The 23,073-nt window shown below is 42.0% G+C and overlaps 1 protein-coding gene across 11 annotated transcripts in view; it reads right to left on the bottom strand.

The window, feature by feature from the left end:
• Positions 1 to 23,073, bottom strand: part of tnrc6c1 (trinucleotide repeat containing adaptor 6C1) — a 443,993-nt gene that overhangs the window by 166,533 nt on the left and 254,387 nt on the right. The window contains exon 1 of one of the 11 annotated variants that reach the window (XM_078401033.1): positions 3,662 to 3,691. The exons of the other annotated variants lie outside the window; for them this stretch is intronic. The gene's annotated coding sequence lies outside the window, so the exon portion shown is untranslated. Of the gene's footprint in view, positions 1 to 3,661; positions 3,692 to 23,073 lie in introns of those variants that run through there. 11 annotated transcript variants of the gene reach the window in all.

The following is a 23,073-nucleotide window of genomic DNA, read 5'->3' as shown; positions in this document are numbered from 1 at the left end:
ATTTAGCTTAAAAATATTCAATATATCAATCGGGTACGGAACACAGACAGTATGACACCTAAAGCATTAATAAAGCTTTGGTTGGCTGGGTGAAAAATAGTTATTATATTCATATCCTAGCTGTGCACTGCAGTCGGCAAGCTTTGTATTTCATTCTAGTCACTGTCAGTCATAACGCAGGCACAGAAACACACCACAGGCCCTTCTGTCTGTGGAAAGAAATTGATCACATCTTGGACAGTTTCTGAACATACCTCTTCAAGATGAAGTCCATATTTTTTTGATTGACTGGCATGCCAATCAGTGATTTGTCTTAAATGCCCATCTGAAACTAGTCAGTGACTGCAAAGCTGCTCTACAGTGACTGGAACAAGGGCAGAACTACATTTTGTCATTGCTGGGACACCGTTTGGCACTAACTTGTCCTCATCATGACTAACATAATAAAACGAGGATTAAAAAATGACCGCTCAGCTGATCGAGTTCAAACCTTCCTGTCATGGATTCCAGCCAATCTGTTTATTATCCCATGAGGAAAGGTCTGTACAAATACGGCAGGATAATCGAGCAAGACTCCAGCAATTCTAGAATATTGCTACATTTCCACATTGGGCTGTACTTACTTTTAGATTAAAAAATTCCACCTCACCCAAGAAATTGGCAGAATATATAAACCTACCCAATAAGCAGAAAATTAGAGTGAAGCACATTTCCATTCTTTTCTGAAGAAATCAATCGACATTTTCTTATTTGTTTCTATGAGGATTCATTCCACATAAGGTATTGGTGCTGCCTTTCCGAGATGCACTGAATAGCTTTTGTTTGCTGGCTATCAAATTAAATCAGGTAATGTTATACACGAGTACAACCATGTCAAAGGCAGTGAATTTAAAAAAAAGTTTCACCTAATTTTAGCCTCGTATTAATTGTAAAGTGAAACAATCTGGGAACATTTACCTTTGTTTTTTAAGGACATATATCAGTAATTTTCTTTTGCAATTTCAAGGCCCTGATTCTATTATATTGCTTTTTATATATAAACTGTCTCCAATGCATTCATGCTGTTTTGAAGATAAATAGTTACGGTTACATAAATATTCTTTAATGTGGTGCCCCACACTCTTGTCCCATCCAGCATCTGAGGCAGAATCAACATATCCCGTATTGGCCTTATCAGTCACCTCAAAGTCCACAGAACTGAACTGGCAGCAGGGTCATCTTTGAACCCCTGGGACTCCCCATGAAGAAAATGAATTAATTACAAATTAGGCTAAAGATGTTTAATGTCCCTTACCTTGAAAGCTATTCTTACATTAAATGTGATTATGTTATTCGCAAAGATATCAGTTCTTCCACTTCCTTTAGTGCAACCTTTTTTTTCTGAAGTACCTGATTAAAATTCAAAGAGACATTTTAACAACCTGAACTAATTGGAGACACAAGGGCTTTAGCTGTGCATGCAGCATGCTTCCACATGATACAATGAGTTTTGATTGATTAATTTAAAAAAACACTATCCATTAATTAGCAAGTATCCAGGAATATCCATTCTTCAAACATTGTAATGAATAATTAGTAGATATTGTGCAGGAATTAAGCATAACCCTAAGCCGTTTACTCTCCCACTGAACAGCATCTATTGGGGAAATTGTTAAATATCATAACACGTGCACATTTAAACCAATATTCCATCTTTGATGCAACACGTCTTTGATGCAACTGATAAGTGAATCGCTGTAATGATAAAGAACTTCTAGCAAAAGAAGACAGTAAACGAAAGTGGGTAAGATGGAAATGAATATTTAAATGTAAAAAAATAATTGTCCAAAACTGCAATGACTGGTAATCATACAGTTATTAGTTTGCCCCAGGTGCTTACATGTGTTTTGAATGGTTAGGCAAAATGTGCCGCATGATAGCCATTGACAGCAAATAAGCTAGTATTCATAATGGTATTGGACCAAGCATATGAGTGAGTGTGTTAAACTACAGTATCATATGTTCATCATGTTTTATTTGCCTTGGGCCATTCGTCACTAGCTGGTCTTTACAATGACATAAAATGTATTAAACTTTACCAGAAACTGACAGGCACAATCTAGCCTTTCTCTCTGAAAATGGATTCTGCCAATCTTGCATGATTTCTATCAGGAGGCATAGGTAACTGCCTGAGAGTATCAAAATGTTTAAATGGCTTCCATTAATGCTTTTTTTAAAGCAGTATGGTCCAATTATTGCCACAGTCTCCTCTTTTACACAATGCATTCAGAATGACATACTTTGCATTCTGTTTATTTGAGATTCTTCACAATTCCATTTCCACCAGGTAGTTTCAAGATATTAACAAAGCACTCCTTCTTAATATAAAAACATGAAAGCGTACAGGAGGAACAGGCAGAGATAGACTTATTCCCCATCACTCCTCATGACCAGACAAAAATATAAAATAAAATACGGACACAAGGCCACACATTTGCCTGAAAATGTTACATATTTGCACCTGAGGATGTCCTTTAACTAGCATATTTAAGGTGGCATTTAAGAAGCTTTCAGATTGCCACAGGGATATGCAGAGAATAGAGGGATATTGATCATGGGCTGGTAGAGGAGATTAGCTTAACTTTTCATCATGTTCAGAATGGACATTAAGGGCCAAAGGGCCTATTCCTGTGCTGTACTGCTCTCTATTCTTTAGCCAATTCGTTGCTGTGGATGGTTGTGGAGGCCAAGTCATAGGGTATATTTAAAATGGAGATTGATAGCTTCTTGGTTAGTAAGGACGTGAAAGGTTATGGGAAGAAGGCCGGAGAATGGGGTTGAGAATAAAAAAAATAGATCAGCCACGATCGAATAGTGGAGCAGACTTGATGGGCCGAATTCTGTTCTTATGACTCATGATCTTATGATCATCTATGTTCTAATATCCTGCAAGTGTGAAAAAAAATGCTTATAAACAGAATAACACATTGTGGTGTGGTTTTTTGTTTCCCTATGGCCGCAGTAGCTTTGATTTAAAGGATGTCTAAAGGTGTTATTTGCAAATGGTCTGTCCAGATAAAACTAAGCATGACTAAGTGACCACCGATCACTCCCCTTGCAACACCCTGCTTCCCCCTAGACTCCCTTTAAACGCTATCCCTCCCCTATTTGGACAAACAGCAGACTAAGCCTTGGTTATTACACAGTAATTACACATGCTAACAATTCAGCCTCATGAATTTTTCAAAGAAAACCGGATGATCATTCATGCGTGCACCACAGGGCTATTGCTGGCTGCCACTATCAGCAGTGGGCTGATAAAATAGAAAGGCAGCAACCTTTACAGTGACTGCCAAGTCCAAGGCTGTGCGAGGTTATTAATTAGGGCACATTCTCCTAATGTCTGCTAGTAAAAGCATGTGTCCTTCGAAAATCTGCTTCAAAAGTAAAACTCGATAAACATCTACACAACCTCATTAGATTTCTTATTATTCGAGATTACATACTTTAAAAAAAAGAATATACCATTAAATCAACAATACTATTTCTGGAGTTCATTGAATAATCGGCAGGAGTTTCCTTTGGAAGAAACACGTTAGTGCCTCAAAAATAGAAATGTAACTAAATATTTAGAGGAAGAATTTTAAGCCTCTCACTGTAACTTCTACATTTGCGTACTTACGGTTTGTCACTAATTATTTGTCGATAGTAGTATATAGTTTAATGTGATATGACTAGATCTCTAGTCTTTCTCTCTCTGGACTACATAAACATATCACAGTTTCACTCAGCTTCCATTTATCTTGTGCCTTGGAGTGTGTGCAGTGAAACACAATTAGCATCTGTTACTGGCTGTCTTGTATACTAAGTGACACAGACTGAGTTATCTTTTATTGCTGCTTCACCTCGACACTCAGGAAAAAGAAAGTAGCACATAAATGTGATTTCATTTCAAGGTCGCTTGAGCAATACAATGTTTCCAGGTCAAGATCTGTATCTTTGCAAAATGCTATATTTAAAACATACACTACAAAACCAGGCGAGTTCTTTGTAGTCATCGAGCTCTTAGTGCCTATTTCACAGCATTTTCTTCATTGTCTGGCGGGCCCCTGGGGGAAAGAGGCAATGCTGAGATGCCATTATTTCAACCTTCACACGGCAGGTGCGTTTCTGCAGTTCCCCCACCATCTATTAATAGTGATTTTGTGTCTCTTTGTGTGCAAGTACAGGAAATTATAAATTAAAGCCCTAAGTTAAGAAGCTAAGACCATAATATGCATTTTTAAATCGAACAAATGGGCCAATTTAAGACAATGGGTGAAAAGAAAACCTGCTGCTCAGTAATTTTGCTGCAATGGAAGACTTAAAGAATAAGCTTATCTGTTTAAAATAATGCTGGTCTGGTGTTTACCTCCGAAAGAAGTAGGCTAACGCAATAGGATTCCTGTTTATTCAGCTGAATAATATTTAAGGTATGAAGTACTCAAGTCCATAATAAAACACGTCTGATTTTTATTTGAATGGGAAAGTCATCAGCGGCCTTAACGACTACCGTCCGGTAGCACTCACACCGGTCATCACAAAGTGCTTCGAGAGACTGGTCCTGCAGCACATCAAAGCCAGCCTCCCACCCACCTTCGACCCACACCAGTTTGCCTACAGAGCAAATAGGTCTACAGGGGATGCCATCGACACTGCTCTTCACACTGCACTGACCCACCTTGAACACCAGGGGAGCTATGTGAGGATGCTCTTCCTCGACTTCAGCTCTGCCTTTAACACGGTCATCCCGAGCAGACTGGTCACCAAACTTTCTGACCTTGGATTTTCCCAAACCATCTGCCAATGGATCAAGGACTTCCTGACCAACCGCCCCCAGACCGTCAAAATAGGCCCTCACCTCTCCTCCACCATTACACTGAGCACCGGCTCACCACAGGGCTGTGTGTTGAGCCCCATCCTTTACTCCCTCTACACTCACGACTGCGCCCCCACCCATCCCACCAACACCATCATCAAGTTCGCGGATGACACGACTGTGGTTGGACTCATCTCAGGAGGAGATGAGACAGCCTATAGGGATGAAATCCAAAGGCTGGCAGCATGGTGTTCAGTGAACAATCTTGTCCTGAACTCCTCCAAAACAAAGGAACTTATAATTGACTTCAGAAAAACCAGTGTAGAATACGACCCACTCTACATCAATGGGGTCTGTGTGGAAAGGGTACCCGCTTTCAGGTTCCTGGGTACGCACATCGCAGAGGATCTTACCTGGTTTACCAACACCATCACCACAGTAAAGAAGGCACAGCAGAGACTCCACTTCCTGAGGATCCTCAGGAAAACCAACCTGCAGGAGAAGATCATGTTGTCCTTCTATCGCTGCTCCATCGAGAGTGTGCTGGCATACTGTATAACCACATGGTATGCCAGCTGCTCAGAAAAGGACAGGAAGGCCCTTCAGAGGGTCATCACGACGGCCCAGAAGATCATCGGCTGCTCACTGCCCTCCCTGGAGCACCTGTTCAGCCTACGCTGCCTCAGTAGAGCAGGCAAAATAATAAAAGATCCATCCCACCCCGGCCACCGTCTGTTTGTTCATCTGCCCTCTGGTCGACGTTTCAGGTCGATCAAATCCCGAACAAACAGACTTAAGAACAGTTTTTACCCCAGGGCCATACGAGAACTGAACACTACCTTTGCACTAGGCAACACCGTTAAAAAATCTTGTACTTAATATAATTGTATTTATTTGTTTTTGCATTTATTGCATATATGTTTGTACGCACCGTCAGGATTGGCTATTTTTTAATTTCGTTGTACTCGTTGCAATGACAATAAATGAATATTATTATTATTATTATTATTATTATTATTATTATTATTATTATTATTATTATTAATTGCTTCCATTGTAATAGAAGGTTAATTAATTGGATTGAGTTACATGTGATAAAACATGGTATTTTATGAAACATAGAACTGCTTGCATTACCACTCGTACAAACTGTAGTAGTTAGTACAAGGAATATCAACTCCTCTATTTAATTCATTCATTATAAATTGGAAAGGAATGTCAGTTGTGAAGCAAGTAGATTTTACTTGCATAGTGCCTTTCATGTAGCAAAACAAAGCACTACAAAAGCATTGGTAAACAAAATTTGCTAATAAGGGTCTCGACCCAAAATGTCACCTATCCATGTTCTCCAGAGATGCTGCCTGACCCGCTGAGTTACTCAAGTTACTGAGTTCAAGAATTCACCCACTTCCTCTTTAGATACCTTCAGTGATCTTGCCTCCAGAACCCTTGAATGTAAAGAATTTCATAGATTCACCACCCTGTGCAGGACGTTCTAATACACCTCAGTTTTAAATGATCACTCCCTTGTCATCAACTGTGTCCCTCTGTTGGAGTCCCCCATTGGTGCAAATATCTCCTCAACGTCTACCCTGCTAAGTCTCCTATTGATTGTGATATTTTGGTGAAAATTATAGGAAGAAATGAGGTGAGCATGATTCTAGAAAAGAGAAAGCAGTTGAGAAGAGGGTGGTGCTTTAAAGTTGTCCAGCTTGTTTTGACGGAGTAAACACAGAAAATTGTGGGATCACAACAGGTCAGGCAGCATCTCAGAAGGAGAAGCAAAATTACCATTTCCGGTTGAAAACTGAGTTCAGAGAAAGAGTCTTTGACCTGAAATATTAACTTTACTTCTCTGCTGCCTGACTTGATGAGATTTTCCAGTGTTTTCTGTTTTATTTCAGATTTCTAGTTCCGCAGTGTTTTACTTTTCTGATTCTGATGAGCAATGACTAAGTCAATTGTTCACCTTCCATTTTCGGATTTGTTCACGTGAAAAAATTGAGGATGTCTTAGAGTCAGGGTCATAGCGCTATCGAGCATGGAAACAGGCCCTTCGGCCCAACTCGTCCACGCTGACCAAGATGCCTCATCTAAGCAAGACTCAGGTTTGTTCCGCTGAGGTGAGAGATCTGTTGTTATCTTACTGAATGATGGAACAGGCAAGAGGGGCTGATTGTTCTGCTCAAATTCTGTTCAAAGGGGCCGCACAGTGGTACAATGGGAGAGTTGCTGCCTTACTGTGCCAGAGACCCAGATTTGATCCTAACCACAGGTGCCGTCTGTGCAGAGTTTGTACATTCTCCCTGTGACCTCATGGGGCTTTTCCGGGTGCTCAGGTTTCCTCCCACATTCCAAAGACGTGCAGTTTTTTTAATGTTAATTGGCCTCTGTAAATTGCCCCTAGTGTGTCGAATAGAACTAGTGTATGGGCGACCATTGGTTGAAACAGACTCGATGGGCCGAAGGGCATGTTTCCATGCTGTATCTTTATACTAAAATAAATTTCCAATGTTCTTAATTTGTTAATATATAAATATTCTCATAAAACAGCATTTAAAGTATTTTGTGATGAATGTTCAGAGAATGTTAGTATTTGGCTGCCTCCTGAAGTGCCATTCCCGATTCTTCTATTAGTTAACATTTCCCAAATAAGATTGGAAACATCAGAAAAATCACATTATTCAGCTGTTTGCATTGAAACCTGCCCGGCTGATTTTCCTTCATGTTTGAAGATAGATAGCAACTAAGAATCTATTTGGATGAGTACTTGGCTGGAGATCCAACTGTTGACAACGTCTGTATTTTCATCATTTTGTCAAACAAATCAATAACAAGGTATCATAGAATAAGGTATTGAGTCCCATCATGCCCATGAGTAGAAGAATCAGGGTGTTCAAGTAGCTCAGCGGGTCAGGCAACATCTCAAGAGAACATGGATAGGTGATGTTTTGGGTCAGGACCCTTCTTCAGTCTGATTCAATCTGAAGTAGGGTCTCGACCCGAAACATCACTTATTCCTTTTCTCCAGAGATGCTATCTGACCGGCTGAGTCACTCCAGCTTCTTGTGTCTATCATCGGTTTAAACCAGCACCTGCAGTTCCTTCATACACACGTCGCCTATCCATGTCCTCCTGAGATGTTGCCTGACCTGCTAAACCACAACAGCACTCTGTGTCTTCATATGTAAACCAGTATCTGTAATTCCTTGGTTCTACATGTTCAAGGGTAGAGTAGAAAGCCAATGAAAGAGCAATATGGGTTACATGTGCAGAAAATAAAAGCAGTTAGGTCCAGATAACCCATAAACTGTTAAATCCTTCACCAAACCAACCCTCAAATAGTGGCCATGCAGTGATGGTGTCGATTTTTGGTTTAGGTTTAGGTTTATTATTATCATGTGTACTGAGGTGTTTTCCAAACTTTGTTTTGAAAACCATCCAGAAAAATCAGATATACCATAAAGAGATACAATCAAGTCAAACTCAAGTCCAATAGGCAGAGCAAAGTTGAAGATACAGAATGTTAATGTAGTTCTCAGCATTGTAATGCATATAGTATTGGTCTGAAGAAGGGTCTCAACCCGAAACGTCACCCATTCCTTCTATCCACAGATGCTGCCTGTTACTCCAGTATTTTGTGTCTATCTTCATTGTAGTGCATCAGTTGCTTAGACAGTCCAATGTCCTCAATGGGGCAGAGGTGAATCGGATAGTACCGTAGCTTATGGAAAGACTGTTCAGAACCCTGATAACAGGGGAAGAAGCTGTTCCTGAGTCTGGTGGTGTGCACTTTCAAGCTTCTGTGCAGGTTAATTAGGGAGTAATCTCCAAGTACCAGTCTTATGTTTGAAGACAACACTGTTAATAATATTAAACCCAACACCCAAATTTCCTTGGCTTTCCAAAAAATACTAAAATGATCTCCAAATTCATTTCTGGAACAGTAGAAATATAAAAAGGAGAATTTGGTTTTAAACATTATCATTTCTGGTTTGATGAGGTGACCCCCCCTAATGTATCTTTTAGGTCTTGATATGACGTAGTAATTTGCTTCTACAAAGCGCAATATATACATATTTTGCTTCCTAGTTATTCGTGTTTTGTTTTTGATTGCCTTTTAAAACTCTTTTCATTTTTTGCATAAAATATACCACAAGGATATTTAATGCATTTCGGTACATACAGTGCAGTCAATCAGAAACAGACTTCCTCAGGCATTATACAGAAAATAGCATTCATTTTTTTCATTCATTTATTGTTTCCTTCTGCTGTTTTTGTTTAGATTGAATTAAGGCACGTTTGATTAAATGATTATGGTACATGGTATACAAGTGACTATTATTTATTGAACTATTGATTCAAGCGGAATCTTTGGTGGACATGCATTTATTAGGAGTGAAGCATATTTTAATTAAAGAATACCTTTCCATTAGCTAAGAGCAAACATCTATCTAATTTAGTAGAAGATAGACACAAAATACTGGAGTAACTCAGCGGGTCAGGCAGCATCTCTGGAGAGAAGGAATGGGTGACGTTTCGGGTCGAGACCCTTCTTCAGACTGATGTCAGGGGAGGGGGTGGGACAAAGATAGGATGTAGTCAGAGACAGGAAGACTGGTGGGAGAATTGGGAAGGGGGAGGGGATAGAGAGGGAAGTTAGAGAAATCAATGTTCATACCGCTGGGGTGTAAACTACCCAAGCGAAATATGAGGTGCTGTTCCTCCAATTTGCACTGGGCCTCACTCTGGCAATGGAGGAATCTATCAAATCTATGCCCAGCGATGGAAATATCACATTGAACATTCCCAGATTGTGATCTTGCGGTGTGAAAAGTCTCAGTGATATTCATGACAAATATAATTTGATCAAATGAACAAATACGACCTCTAATATAAGATTATAAATCTTATTGGGTTAATGCTGGTATATGCCCAGACACTCCCAAATTCTCCACGTGTTTTAGTGAGTGAGCATCTGGTTTAAATTGTCATCTACACCAGTTTGTGTTAAATTAAATGATAGGTAGCTAATTTTAGTGAATTCCAGCAGGAAGCCTTGTGGTGGGCCATATCACAGCAGGCAACGATCTTACAGGCCATAACACCTGAATGGTGGACTAGAGGTCAGAGCCTCAGAATTAAAGGACGTTCTTTTGGGAAGGAGATGAAGAGAAATTTCTTTAGTCAGAGGGTGGTGAATCTGTGGAATTCTTTGCCACTGAAGGCTGTGGAGGCCAAGTCAGTGGATACTTTTAAGGCAGATTCTTGATTAGTACAGGTGTCAGAGGTTATGGGGAGAAGGCAGGAGAATGGGGTGAGGAGGGAGAGATAGATCAGCCATGATTGAATGGCGGAGTAGACCTGATGGGCCGAATGGCCTATTTATACTCCTATCACTTATGACCTGATAACATCCGTGTAGTCCAGCAGACATATTGAAGAAGGGGATTTATTTTAGGGTTTTTGACAGTGGATTTCCCAGACTATGGCTTTGCCATGAACAACATTGTAATTGTAACCAAGTAATTCCAATAATAAAGTGAGCAGTGACCAGAATGCCACTCCTACTGCCCGTTCAGGCTCATATTTTGCGATGGGACAGCTCACTTGAAGGCTGAAGGTGGCGCAGCGGTAGAGTTGCTGCCTTGCAGCGCCAGACACCCGGGTTCGATCCTGACCATGGGTGCTGTCTGTACGGAGTTTGTACATTCTCCCCGTGACCAGCATGGGTTTTCTCTGCGTGCCCCGGTTTCCTCCCATACTCCAAAGACGTGAAAGTTTGTAAGTTAATTGGCTTCTGAAAATTGTAAATGGTCCCTAGTGTGTAGGATAGTGTTAGTGTGCGTGGACCGCTGGTCAGCGCGGAATCGGTGGACCGAATGGCCTGTTTCAGCGCTGTATCTCTAAACTAAACTAAAGCAGATTTCCCAAGCAGTGGGAGACCTGAAGCTGACTGTGTGCTGCGGCCAATTCACCAGTGCAGTGCACTAAGGCAGCGTATCAATGACCAGTATTCAGGAAGAGCTGAACTGCAAAAACAAAGGCTGAGCCAGTTTTTTATTTGGTTGGAATTTTCTGTCCTCTTTGACAAAGTTTAAGAGAGATGTGTGGCGTCAAGTTTTTTTACACAGAGGATGGTGTGTGCTGGAAGGCATTGCCAGAGGTGTTGGTGGAGGCAGATACGATAGTGGCATTTTTGAGAGGCTTTTAGATTTGCACATGGATATGCAGGGAATGGAGAAATATGGATTATGTGCAAGGAGAGGGGGTTAGTTTTTCTTGGCATCATGTTTGGCACAGATGTTATGGGCCGGAGGGCCTTTCCCTGTGCGATACTGTTCTGTGTTCCACGTTGATATCGTATTCCAGAATGATATTTGATACAGATTTTAACAAAAAAAATAGCTGGTTGAATCCGGAGTCACTGTTTATACCATCCATTCTCCTTGGGAGCACATGAAGGACAACTTGGGCGGCACAGCGGTGCAGTAGTAGAGTTTCTACCTTGCAGCAATTGAGATCTGGGTTCGATCCTGACTACAGGTACTGTCTGTACGGAGTTTGTATATTCTTCCTGTGCCTGCGTGGGTTTTCTCCAGATGTTCCGGTTTCCTCCCACACTCCATAGACGTACAGATTTGTCGGTTAATTGGCTTTGTTAAAATTGTAAATCGTCCCTAGTGTGCAGGGTAGTGCTAGTCAATGGTCAATGTGGACTCGGTGAGCCGAAGGGCCTTTTTCCGCGCTGTATTTCTAAAGTCTAATCGTTTCATAACTAATGTTAAGAGGATGTCTTGGACACAACTCCAAGCAGACTGGATTATAGATTGCAAATACATTTGGATTTCAACAATAAAATAAATTGGAAGTTTCCAAGGAAACCTTTGCAACTCATATTGACAACAAAGAAGACATACAATTAAATCTTTTTAAATTTCCTTCTGGTATTTTTACATTTATGAGCTCTTTACATGGCTCTAATTAATATTTATTTTGTTCACATTATAATTATTATATAGCTATTAGTATAATAATAGGTTTAAATAGTCTGCTGCTGGGGTAGATTCAAAACTGTTTTATTATACTTTCTAATGTGTTTATATTAATTCCCACAGTAAATGATAAGGCATTTGACTCAAATGATATATGTTAGATGCTAAGTGTAAAATTTAATCATCCACTTATATTGGATAATATTTAGCTGATAAAGAAATGTTATTTCATCCTATCAAGTCAAAAAACGAAGATAACACACTGCTTCTGCAGGAGAACTGCAGATCCAATCCTTCTTATCTGATGATTACATTAGTGGAAGAATTACTTTTCTCAATATGATGCTGCCTACCACATTCTCAGCTGCAGAACCGTCTGAGTTAACCCCAGCATCTAGCTAAAGGCAGGCAAGGTCCCTCTAATAAGTGCTAATCACATTTAAGTTCATAAGTTCATGAGTTATAGGAGCAGAATTAGCCTTTCGGTCCATCAAGTCTACTCTACTATTCAATCATGGGTGATCTATCTTTCCCTCTCAACCCCATTCTCCTGCCTTCTCCCCATAACCCCTGACACCCGTACTAATCAAATATATCAAGATATATCTTTATGTCAAGAAATAGCAACTTGGATTATGCGGTTCTGAATAAATTTGGTTATCACCCATTTTGATGCCATGAAGTAAATTTCACGGCACTATTTAGTTTAGTTTAGTTTAGTTTAGTTTATTGTCTTGTGTACCAAGGTACAGTGAAAAGGTTTTGTTGCATGCTAAACAGTCAGCAGGAAGACAATACATGATTACAATCGAGCCATCCACAGTGTACAGATATATGATAAAGGGTATAACGTTTAGTGCAAGATAAAGTCCAGTAAAGTCCGATTAAAGATAGACTGAGGGTCTCCAGTGAGGAGGACAGCAGCTCAGGCCTGCTCTCTAATTATTGGTAGGATGGTTCAGTTGCCTGATAGCATGAGCATGATAATGGGTGATCTATCTTTGCCTCTCAACCCCTTTCTCCTGTCTTTTCCCCATAATCCTTAACACCTGTAATAGTCAAGAATCTATCAATCTCCACCTTAAAAATATCCATTGACTTGGTCTGCGCAGCCTTCTGTGGCAATGAATTAATTTCTAAAGATACGTCCTTTTATTTTGAATCTGTGGCCTTTGGTCGTAGACTCTTCCATGAGTGGAACCATCCTCTTCTCATCCACTCTATCCAGGCCTTTGGTATTTCAATGAGGTACGCCCACATCCCCCTAAACTCCTGCGAGTACAGGCCCAGTGCATTAAATGCTCATCATATGTTAACCCCATCATTCCTGGTATAATTCTCATAAATCTCATGAACTGACTAGGCACAAAATGCTGGAGTCATTCAACGGGTCAGGCAGCATCTCAGGAAAGAAGGAATGGGTGACGTTTCGGGTCGAGACCCTTCGTCAGACTGATGTCAGGGGAGGGGGCGGGACAAAGATAGGATGTAGTAGGAGACAGGAAGACAGTGGGAGAATTGGGAAGGGGAGGGGAAAGAGAGGGACGGAGGAACTATCTGAAGTTAGAGAAGTCAATGTTCATACCGCTGGGGTGTAAACAGCCCAAGTGAAATATGAGATGCTGTTCCTCCAATTTGCGCTGGGTCTCACTATGACAATGGAGGAGGCCCATGACAGAAAGGTCAGACTGGGAGTGGGAGGGGGAGTTGAAGTGCTGAGCCACCGGGAGATCAAGTTGATTAAGGTGGACTGAGCGAAGGTGTTGAGCGAAACGATCGCCGAGCCTGCGTTTGATCTCGCTGATGTAGAGAAGTCATGAACTGACTATGTACAGATTCTTCACAAAATATTTTCTACATTCAGATGACTGAACCTCATTATTTTAATGTAGCACTGAAGATCCTCCTTTTAGTAAAATAGTGTGTGAGAACTTATCTTACCCAAAGTGATTCCCATGTGGCAATTCAACTTCAGAGCTGCTGAGAATCCTCTCTCACCGGACTAACTAAAATTCTCAGTGGGTGAGCATTAAGGAGGTGTTTGACTGTGACTTATCACAATGGATACTAATTCTAGCTCGGCTGAAAAGTAATCAGAAGTAGAAATGATAGGTGATTAGCCACCTCTCCCATAATGTTCACACAAATTCCCTGAAATTGAGTTAAAAACAAAGTGCCTCTTTGTTATCCAGGTGAAAATGTTCAGTCAACATCTGATCAGAGAATAGGCTTGTGATTTCCTGGTATGTCACTTAAGTGTAAATTAGCGTGTTAGACCTAGAAATTGCGAAATTGTCTTTTGCAACTGAAAAGCCACAACTAACAAGACGACCTCTGAGTCGATGCAAAGGTTAGCTGTTTTAATTCCCCATCCTCTCCCCTAGAAGTATACATTATCAGGTATTATCAGATTTACATCAGGCATTTACATCTCATAGAGTCAGTCGTAGAGGTATACAACACAACATGTCCATATCCAAAGATAGACACAAAATGTTGGAGTAACTCAAAAGGTCCGGCAGCATCTCTGGAGAAAAGGAATAGGTGAAGTTTTGGGTCGAGTCCCTTCTCCTGACTCAGAGTTAGGGGAGAGGTAAACTAGAGGTATGAAAAGATACAGAACAAATCAGAGCCGGCACTGATGGCCAAGGAGCCCACAATGGTCCATTGTTGGCATTCTCCAAAGAGAATGTATATTACTGCGCACATTAGGGATCATCTGGTATGAATAGAAGATATGAAGCAAGTGACGTATCCTTCAGCACCTCCCACATCACCCTGTGTTGACCTTGGGAACTAGAAAACCTTTTTTTTTGCACACAGGGAATGGTGGGTATATGGAATGAGCTGCCAGAGGAAGTAGTTAAGGCATTCATAGAGTTATATAGTGAGGAAACAGCCCCTTCAGCTCAACCTGCCCACACCGACCAACATGTTCTATCTACACTAGTCCCTCTTGCCTGCATTAGGCCCATCTATATACTAAAACTCTCATTTGTTATCTTGTTTGTGACTGAACTTCAGCCAAAACGGTACACGATAGCGCGACAATTTTAGGCCCACCTTACTCACCATTGTCACTTTAGTGATAATGCAAGTAGTTTTATTGAAATCGGAGTTATATTTTTTAAGTTATTCACATTTTTAAGTTTGAAAGGAGGGGAGAGGGAGGGGAGAGTGGGGGAGAAGGGAGAGGGAGGTTGAGGAGAGAGGGGAGGGGGGAAGGACAGGGTGCTGCACCAATGCAGGAGAGGTTTGGGCCTAACGGGTCCACTTGGTCTAGTATCTCTCTAAACCTGTTCTATCCATGTACCTGTCTAATTGCTTCTTAAACGTCATGACAGTCCCTGCTTCAACTACCTCCTCTGGCAGCTCGTTCCATACACCCACTACCCTTTGTGTGAAAAAGTTACCCCTCAGATTCCTATCATTCAAAAGACATTTGGACATGTACATGGTTAGGACAGGTTTAGAGGGTTAAGAATCTAATGTGGGCAAATGGAAGTAGCTTAGATAGGGGGTTTTCTCCGGCATGTACGAGTTGGGCTGAAGAGCCTGTTTCAGTTGTATGACTCTATCATTGTTTTTGTACAATAAAGGATATGGCCAGAATAAGTCAAGTAAATAAATCTGGGCAATTGATGATTATTTTAACGAATGGTGGTGAGAATCCTATCTGTCACTGAATGTGTGTTTAAATGCATCAGCTCGGGAAGCAATGAGCTTCAGAGTGGTAGTGATGACATCTAACAAACATTGCACATTGATTGACTTCTTGACCAGTGTATAAACATTAGATGTCCCTGTGCATCAATGCAGATTCCTCACCAATTGATTTATCTCATAAATGCACACATGCTAAACACACCACACATCACTCCCAAAAATAACTATCATGTGGCGCAACGGTAGAGTTGCTGCCTTACAGCGCCACAGACCCAGGTTTGTTCCTGGCCATGGGTGCTGTCTATACAGAGTTTGTACCTTGTCCCTGTGACTGTGTGGTTTTTCCGTGGGTGATCCAGTGATCCAAAAACTCTTTAATTGGCTACACTGGAAACAAAACATAGTTAGCATTCTTGCGTAAAATTCAGAGCAACCTGTTATTGTGGTTTATGCACTATTCACCACTTAAAATACTACTTTAAATCAGGCCAATCATTTATATCTGTAAAAGAATGCTAACTATGTTTTGGTTCCAGTACGGCCAATTAAAGAGTTCCTACTTACAGTGTGTTATGGATAGTGAATACTTTGGTCAAAAACAGATGTTCATTTGTAGACCTCAGTCATTAAAGGCCTAATTATGGGAACAAACAAGTAAAACACCCTTCCGTTAAGGTCCAACATATAAAGAGACTAAAGATAGACACAAAAAGCTGGAGTAACTCAGCGGGACAAGCCGCATTTCTGGAGAGAAGGAATGGGTGACTTTTCGGGTCGAGACCCTTCTTTAGACATTCCTTCCTCCTTCCTACACATATAAAGAGACTAGACTACATTTTTGCCTTCCTGTTAGGCTGATCACCACAATCTAATCCCACAACTTGGCCTATATTTTATTTTGCAACCTTTCCATGAGATGACCGATGTTAAATCTGTTTCATTGATCGGTCCTACCGTGCCTCTGAACAATTGTTAAAGATGGACACAACTGTACAGTTCTGGTTGCCCCATTATAGGAAGGATGTGGAGGCTTTAGAGAAGGTGCAGAAGAGGTTTCTTAGAGGTTTGCCTGGATTAGGTTGAGAGGAGACATGATAGAAGTATATAAACCTCTGAGAGGCATTGATGGAGTAGAACCTATTTTTCCCTTGTTGGAAATGTCAAAAACTTTCTCTGTCGAAAGCTTTCTCTGTCCTCCTCCTGCAGTTTCAATTGACCTGTTGAGGACATCCACCATTTTCTAAGTCATGAACATGCACCTCACGGTGGCGCAGCAGTAGAGTTGCTGCCTCACAGCGAATGCAGCGCCGGAGACTCAGGTTCGATCCTGACTAGGGGCGCTGTCTGAACGGGGTTTGTACATTCTCCCCGTGACCTGCGTGGGTTTTCTCCGAGATCTTCGGTTTCCTCCCACACTCCAAAGACGTACAGGTATGTAGGTTAATTGGCTGGGCAAATGTAAAAAAAATTATCCCTAGGGTGTAGGATAGTGTTAATGTGCGGGGATCGCTGGGCGGCGCGGACCCGGTGGGCCAAAGGGCCTGTTTCTGCGCTGTAGCTCTAAATCTAAATCAAATCACATTGGAGACACAAGGAGCAGCAGATGCTGAAATCCTGAGCAAAACACAAAAGTGCTGGAGTAACTTAACAGGTCAGGCAGCATCTTTAGAGGGAAATGGACAGACATTTTGAGTCAGGACCCTTCTCCTACAATGGATGTTGCCTGGCCTACTCAGTTCATCCAGCCCTTTGTGCTTTACTTCCCATTGAAGGCTTGCTGGGAGTTGACAGAACAGACCTGACATTGAAGGTCACAAAGTGCTGGATTAACTCAGCGGGTCAGGCAGCATCTCTGGCGAACATGGATAGGTGACGATTTGGGTTGGGGACCCTTCTTCAGGCAGGTCCCAAAGACCTTGAATTGAAACCTTTTTGAAGTCCCTCATTCCGTGACACTGCAAATCCTAAACAGTTATTCTGTTTGCTGTGCACGATATGACCTGCAATTGATAGATATTCTCCACTTATATCCAACGTCACATTAAATTCCTGGCATTTTACCAAACGGTAATTCCTACCTGATTTTAAAACAATACAGATAAAGCTTTATCTTCAGTTGTGATGCCATATTTCTGATGTCTGCATTTCAAAAAAATGCGCCTTAAAAGAACCAAAGGTTTTATTGCTTGAAGCTTGGATCAGTCGCATAATATGGTGATGTGCTTGATCCCTAATTATACTTCCAAGAAACCTGAACACTCTGAAAAATCCTAAACTACAAACCATGTACTACACAACCGGGGATTGAGAATGGAATTATTTGAGATGGCAATTTTAGCACAGCATTAACTTCCAGGGCAACAGAAGTTTTCATTGGATTTTATGTGAACAAAGACATGGATAGAATTTCAGAATTGCGTTCTCTAGAGGAGAGTTTAGGAAAAGTGGGGATAAATCAAATACAAAGCTGGAACACCACTGCAGAAATTCTTCAGATTTACTCTCGAAGTAAACAACCTTACAAACGGTGCCATTAAAGAATCAATATAACCACGGACTTAAATAAATGAACGTTCACAAGACTTGGACAAGACTTCACAAGGCTCTGTATCCAGCTCAAAACTTTGTGTGTAAAGCAAATTTTCTTTCCATGTTGATTTAGCAGTATCAGAAACCCTTTTTTCCCCCCTTAGGCTCTGTTCCCTGTGAAACACTGCATATTATACCTGCTTCTGAATCTTGGCTGATTTTGGACAAAGCAATTGGTATGAGATGTGACAAAATCACTTGGCTTGGCTGATCATTGACACTAGCCGCTTTAATTGCAATACGGATATTGATATTAAGTTGCAGAACTTGTGGCCAATATTGGCATGGAATGCTTGCCTCATCAGTAACAAAATTGGCATGGTATGCTTGTTTTCATCCGTCAGGGCATTGAGGATAAGAGTCCAGAAGTCATGTTGCAGCTTTATGGGGCTCTGGCAAGGCTGCATTTGGAGTATTGCATGCAGTTCTGGTTGCCCCATTGCACGGTGGATGGGGAGGCTTTGGGGAGGGTGCAGAAGAGGTTTACCAGAATGTTGCCTGGATTAAGGGGCATTAGCTCTTAGGAGAGGTTGAACAAAGGTGGATTGTTTTCTCTGGAGCATCATAGAGTGAGGAAAGACCTGATAGAAGCATGAGAAGCATAGATAGGGAAGACAGTGAGAAACGTTTCCCAGCGTGGAAAGTTTGTAGATGGGAGGGCATAGGTTCAAGATAAGAGGAGCAGCGTAGCAAGGGGGGAAATGTTCCTGTATCCATCTCTCAAGTATCAGTTTTGCATCGGGAGACAAGAAGCTGCAGATGGTGAGATCTTGAGCAAAAGACATAGTGCTGGAAGCCTCCATTTCCTTCCACAGATGCTGCCTGACCTGTTGTGTTCCTCATGCACTTTGTGTTTTGCTCAAGATTCCAGCGTCTGCAGTTTTACGTGCTCCATTGAAATGTTGGTACTTTGCCAAGATGGTTTTTCACATGGTTTGGAGCTTTTTTGTTGAATTGTATTTGTTAATGATTGCATCCCTCAAAATAGCAAAGATGTACAGAAATAGGGTTGTGTTTTAGGGACTGGATTTTTTTCTTCTCACATCCACTGTACAATAATTTTTCATGGATCCCCATCCATGCCAACTGTTCTCAAATCAACAGTGTGGTCTCTTGCCTTGCTTAAGTAAAATGAACACGGATTTTTATGTAGAGCATTCATGCAAAGGTGAGCTAATATAAGTGCTGGACGTCTGACAAGAATTAAACAAAGAACAAGGAACTGCAGATGATGGTATCTTGAGCAAGACATAAAGTGCTGGAGGGACTCAGAGGGTCAGGCAGTATCTGTGGGGGGAATGAACTGACAGTGTTTCAGGTTGGGATCTTCCTTCAGATTTGAAGATTTGAAGAAGTGGCCTGATCTGAAAAGTCACCTGTCCATTCCCTCCACAGATGCTGCCTGACCTGCTGAGTTCCTCCAGCACTTTGTGTTTAACGTGGACATCTGGCGCAGTTTCACTCAAAGCTGAGGTCAGGGCGATATTCAGGAGTCCCCAGCCGGGTCACTGGCGCTGAGGCAGGTCTATCAGCTGTACTACCGTGCTGCCTTAAGTGAATTCCTAAAATTGTCTGCCAGAGGCAGCACACTTCATACTTCAGCTAAATCATGAAGCCCTCATATACCCTGTTTCAAAACTATGTGGATGTCAAAATTACTTCATCAGGTCGGCACAGTGGCACAGTGATAGAGATGCTGCCTCACAGCGCCAGACACCCAGGTTCAATCCTGACCATGGCTGCTGTCTGTCTGGGGTTTGTACGTTCTCCATGTGACCGCGTGGTTTTGTCCCTGGGTGCTCCGGTTTCCTCCCACACTGCAAAGACGTGCAGGTCGTAGGTTAATTGGCTTTGGTTATGTTGTAAAATTATTTGAGTGTGTAGGATAGTGCTCGTGTACGGGGTGATCGCTGGTCAGTGCAGACTCGGTGGGCCAAAGGGTCTGTTTCCACTCTGTATCTCTGAAGTATAAGGCCTGAAAGGTCCCAGACATCAAACTGCGTAATGATGCAAACCAAGCAGTTTGTTACCTCGTGCTGTGTTGACCTGCAGTCAAAGCTATCACTTTACAATTTATAAAGTGGTCTGACCTAGGAACAATTAAACACTGAGATAGCTTAGGCTGTGTTTATTTATAGAAATTAGAATTGCCGTTCCTGAGGGACAGAGCAGCCTAGGTATGGTTCTGCTTAGCAACTGTGCAATGCATTGGGTAATACAATCCTCTGTTCCTAAGCCGCGTATCTGTTGATCAATTCACTGGAGATCAATGCCTGAAGAAGAGTCTCGACTCAAAACGTCGCCGGTCCACATCCACCAGAGATGTTGCGTAACCCGCTGTTACTCCGGCATTTTGTGTTCTCTGGCAATATAATAAATATGGCTTTGATGTCACCTTGAGTATCAAATTCCTGTGTGGTTCACATTTCTTACGTGTTAAATCATCATTATCATAGGTGATCACTCGAAGTGGGGAGTGATTGTCCTCCTGGTGGGTCCTTTCTGTGGGTCTAGAGACGGCTGAAGAGGCCGATCCTGGAGCCACAGAGTTTACGTCCCTCCAGGTGGGCGCCCGTGTGCGACATCTTTTCCCGTGGGGAGACCGGTGCACGGACAGCCACCGCCCGGTCCGTGACAGAGACAGAGCCGGCTCCAACGACATGGACTCCACCATGGTGGGGGTGGTCTCTCCCTGCTGCAGCTTCTTCCACTTTCTCAGCCGCTGTGGTCTCCACCCGCCGGCCAGACACCATCCTCCGCCTGCTCCACCATCGAGGTCGTCTTCCTGGGCCGCGCTTCGTCACAACCCTCCCCCTCGACCTGCCCGCTGTGGGTGACCTTGCCAGGAGCACAGCTCACCACGGGTTAGCTCAGGGTCTCAGGCACACGCACGCTTCTCCACCACGACAGGGTGGGGACCCTCTTTGCAGTTGCTAAGACAGGATCAATGCACATTGAAAATGAAGAAGGTACCAAGGCTCCAAGCAAGAAGCTGTTATCAAAGAAATAGCAAAATACAAGAGCAAGTTCCTAACGTCTGGAAAACAAAAAGGCTGGATATAAAAGTACCTTGAAACACACTGCATAAATCTCTGATATTTCAGTTTTTAGATATCTAAATCTTGTGAAACAGCTGGCACATTCAATGTATATCACAATGAAACACCATTACCTGTTTCACTTGGATTGTTCTACAAAGGGGATCAACTGGGATATATTAAGATCCTCCTACAGCATAATTTTGCTAGTTATAGTTCAGCGTTAGACTTGGAAAGTTTTGTTCCCAATTGTAGCTAATTTGCTCCATCTCATGCAAATTACAAATCACAACTAACAAGGCATGTGTTGGGCTGAATTGCAATGTAAGATAAGAGGCCGAGTTTTCTTTACGGAAAGGTACCTGTTCTGCAAAATTGGTTGGTCAAAAAAAATCAAAGCAGGCAGACCAATCCCTACACTAAAAATAATTTATTAAAATCCCTTTCAGCCGTCAGTTCCCTTGTCCGTCAAGTTGAAACTTTAATTCTGAAGGAAAGTTAGCAATAAGAAATAAATATAATATGAAAAAAGAAGTTGCTTAAGCAGAGCATCTTTCATGCCCGCAAGATAGCGTGTTGCATTTCATAGCTAATTACTGGTGCAAGAATCGTTCGTACCCAAATCATGCATATATCATCAGACAGATACATCACCAATTATGTGATCGCAGTCTCGACCCGAAACGTCACACATCCTTTTTCTCCAGAGATGGTGCCTGACCTGCTGAGTTACTCCAGCACTTTGTGCCTATCTTTGGTATAAATCAGCATCTGCGGTTCCTTTCTACAACAAGTAAACTGCCTTACTTCTTTGGGCTGAGATATAATTATTGATCAGGACAATGAAATAACTGGAAAGGCAGGTTATGAAGGTATCCTGAAACTCTTTCTGCAGAAAATCTCTGATTTCTCAGTCTTTAGATATCCAAATCTTGCAAAACTGTTGGCACATATGATGTATATCACAATATGACATCTGCTTTGCTCATTTTCAAATAGATCATGGGATATTTTACATCCGTCTGAGAGCAGCTAGGAATAATATCTTTTCTGAAAGGAATGAAGATGAATTCTCCAATTTTAGGTAACCTCTAACAGCCCCCACTCCCCTACTGCATTCTCCCCCATACCCTCCCCCTTTCTCTCTAACAACCCCTCATCTCTCCCCCTTCCCTGTGCCCCACCTGGACTCGCACATACAGTATTTCTCTCTTTTCCCCTCCCTCTCCCCCTCTTGCATTCCTTCCTCTGACTTCACTATTTGCAACTCTTCAATCCATCTGTCTCACTTTTGCTTTTATCCCTGGCCTTTGTTCCAAACATCTGCCTATCAAATGCCCCCCCCCTCACCTGTGTCCACCTATTACCTGCCAAGCTTTGTCCTGCCTCTTCTCTCTTCCAGCTTTCTTCCCCCGTCCCTATAATATGTCTGAAGAAGGATCCCGACCCGAAACGTCACCAATCCATGTTCTCTAGAGATGCTGTCTGATCCGCCGAGTTACTCCAGCATTTTGTGTCCTTTTGTGTAAACCAGCATCTGCAGTTCCTTGTTTGTAAATGATTACTGAAGCCAATTCACCTGCAAACCTTTATATCTTTAGAGTGTAGAAGGAATTCTCTGAATGCATTCAAGAGAGAGCTAGATAGAGCTCTTAAGGATAGCATCAGGGGGTATGGGGAGAAGGCAGGAACGGGGTACTGATTGAGAATGATCAGCCATGATCACATTGAATGGCAGTGCTGGCTCGAAGGGCCGAATGGCCTACTCCTGCACCTATTGTCTATTGAAACCAGAGCATCCGGAGAAAACCCAGGCAGTCATAAGGAGAACGTACGTATCGGCTCCGTACAGATAGCACCCATAGTCAGGATTGAACCCAGGTCTCTTGTGCAGTAAGGCAGCAGCGCTATGCTACGCCACTAAATTAATGTGCAACAATATACATGA

The sequence above is a fragment of the Rhinoraja longicauda genome, chromosome 6 (genome assembly GCF_053455715.1).
Source record: "Rhinoraja longicauda isolate Sanriku21f chromosome 6, sRhiLon1.1, whole genome shotgun sequence".
NCBI classification, from domain to species: domain Eukaryota; kingdom Metazoa; phylum Chordata; class Chondrichthyes; order Rajiformes; family Arhynchobatidae; genus Rhinoraja; species Rhinoraja longicauda.
The sequence above is the reverse complement of the archived record's forward strand: the minus strand, read 5'-3'. Positions and strand labels throughout refer to the sequence as shown.